The sequence below is a fragment of the Chinchilla lanigera genome, unplaced genomic scaffold, assembly GCF_000276665.1.
Source record: "Chinchilla lanigera isolate Chin_1 unplaced genomic scaffold, ChiLan1.0 scaffold00037, whole genome shotgun sequence".
Classification (NCBI taxonomy): Eukaryota; Metazoa; Chordata; class Mammalia; order Rodentia; family Chinchillidae; genus Chinchilla; species Chinchilla lanigera.
Genome location: NW_004955438.1, coordinates 5,288,978 through 5,291,703, shown reverse-complemented (window position 1 = coordinate 5,291,703; position 2,726 = coordinate 5,288,978).

The window sequence follows — 2,726 nt, the reverse complement described above, 5'->3', positions numbered from 1 at the left end:
ATATATTTGGAATTGAACTCACATCACTCTTGCCAGGCAGGCACTGTGCCGCTGAGCTATATCCCCAGCCTATACATATATATTTCGGAGGGGACAAAAACACTCAGTCTATCAGTCTATAGCAGTGTAGTATTTATAGTAGTGTTTTCTTTCATTTATTAATAACATTAATCTAACCAGCCATGGTGATGCAGCACTTGAGGGGCTGAGGAAAGAGGATAGCCATGAGTGTGAGGCCAGCCTGGACTACATAAGAGAGTTCAAGGTCAGCCTGCACTACATAAACCCTGTCTCAAAAAAATTAACCTACTGCATTTAGGTATGCATTATAACTGAATAGAATTCAATTGTCCTTATTTCCTTTTATGTAATGCATCTTTATACTAGCTTTTAAAATTCCTTCATCATGTTTTTTGTTTTTTGTTTTTTGTTTTTTTGGTACCAGGAATCAAACTCAAAATCTTATGCTTGCCAGGCAGGTGTTACACCACTGAGCTATATCCTCAGCCCCACTAACATGTATTTTAAACATTTTGATATGCTTGGGGTTTGTGATATGCTTGGGGTTTCTTGCATTTTGAAAGTCTTATACCCATGAGTGTACAGTTTTCTTCAGATTTTGAAAATTATCAGACATTATTTGAACAAAAAATTTTCTGTCTGTTTCCTCTTTTGAAGACTTCCATTATACATACACTGAGCCTCTCAAAGATGTCTTGCAACTCATTTTCTAGTCTTGTATTACCTCTCTGTCTCTCTGTCTCTGTCTCTCTGTCTCTATCTCTGTCTCTGCATGTCTTTCTGTCTCTCTCTGTCCCTCCCTTCTTACCTCTCTCCCATCCTACACTTCCTTCTTTTTTCTCTCTATTTTAGATTTTGTCCATTTTTTGTGTCTTCACATTTACTTATTTTTTTCTCCATTACCTAATCTGCTGTTAATAACACACAGGAAACTTTCTCCATCTCAGCCATTGTAGTTTTCATGACTAAAAGTTTAATTTGGGTCTTACATTATCTTACATTATATCATTACTTTATATCTCCAATTTTACACCTAGGCTCTTGAAAATGTTGTTGTAGTAAATTTTTCATTGCTGAGACAAGATAACTAGCACTCAAGTTAAAGGAGGGAATTTTATTGTAGCTACTTTATATGCTTCATCATTTTTTATAGAATGCCATTGTAAATTTGACTTTGTTGAGTCCTGGATATAGTGGTATTCCTGTAACTATTCCTAAGCTTTGTTCTGTAACCAAGTTAGGTTACTGGGATCTATTTTTCAGGCCCTATGTATAAGATTTATTATGCAATAAAATAACAGCATTTAGGATAGGTCTAACTTTATCCAAAAATCCTTGAGTATCTTATCAACATTCCATGAATTATGAAGTTTTCTAATCTGGCCAGTGGGGTAGGAAATATTTCTGGCCCTTGCCAGTTCAGAGCACTCATTCTTCTAATGATGTGAATAGTTATTTCCCAGAACTGGACAGTTTTCTCATATATGCACTGCTCTGCTCCCAAATGAAAGCTTTCTGGAGATCCTTGATAGATCTCTGAAACTTTATTTCTCTGAAGGTCTTCCTTTCTACTGCTTTAGCCCCCTTAGTCTCCCTAATCTAACATTAACTGGAATTAGTTAAGCTTTCTGGAGATCCTTGATAGATCTCTGAAACTTTATTTCTCTGAAGGTCTTCCTTTCTACTGCTTTAGCCCCCTTAGTCTCCCTAATCTAACATTAACTGGAATTAGTGAGAAATCAGAATCCAGACTCTGGATCCTCAACTCAGGGAAGTCATTATGTTAAAGACCCTTTCAACAGATAGTAACCTTGAGAAATTTTAGAGCTCATCTTGTTTGTTTATCATGTTCAAAGATCACTCTTCCTATGGCCCAGTGTTTCAAAATAGCTTGCAAATTTTATGGTTTTTAATTATTTCAAGTGTGAGAGAAAATTTGGTTCTTGTCTCTTCATCTTAGCTGGAAGCCCTACATAATTTTTAAAGTGTATGTATGAGCTCATTAATATCAACACCTTTCATTATTGGATTAAGTAGACTCTTTGTAAATACATCCTGACATAATCTGTAATTAATCATTGAAAGTAATGCCTATGTTTATGCATGTATATTTATATGTTTATGTTTTAAAACGAATGGAGATCCTAGAAAATTTTCAATTTCAAGGCTTCAAAATTTGTTATTGTTTGTTTAAACTGTAGGCTACATGACTAGAAGTCCATGTATATATGGGTTATGTTAAGCATATTCTATTGATAAGACCAATAAATAAAGAAAATTTACATTAACATATAAGAATAAGATACGTGAATTAGTGCCCATAATAATTTTATTTATAACATTTTTTTTTCTCTCTGCTAAGCATCTTTTCAGAGTGTCCCAGTTTCTTGTTATAATTTTGATGAAATTAACCTGGATAGCTCAAAATCATATAATTAAATATATTCAGCTTCAATTAAAAATTATAATTGATTCAAGCTGTTAACAGGATATTTTGTACTACAGGAGAAAATGAAGCCTATTAGCTGATGTGTGCAAGATACTTGCTGAAAAATGGGGAAAAGAAGATGTTGAGTGAAACATTTTCATAGAGGTCATTCAAACAGAAAAATATAGGGAGAGAGCTCATATGCTGTATAATATCATCCTTTTGTACATGAGGAAAATGAAACTCAAATTAAACAACACCCAGAGTCACACGATTG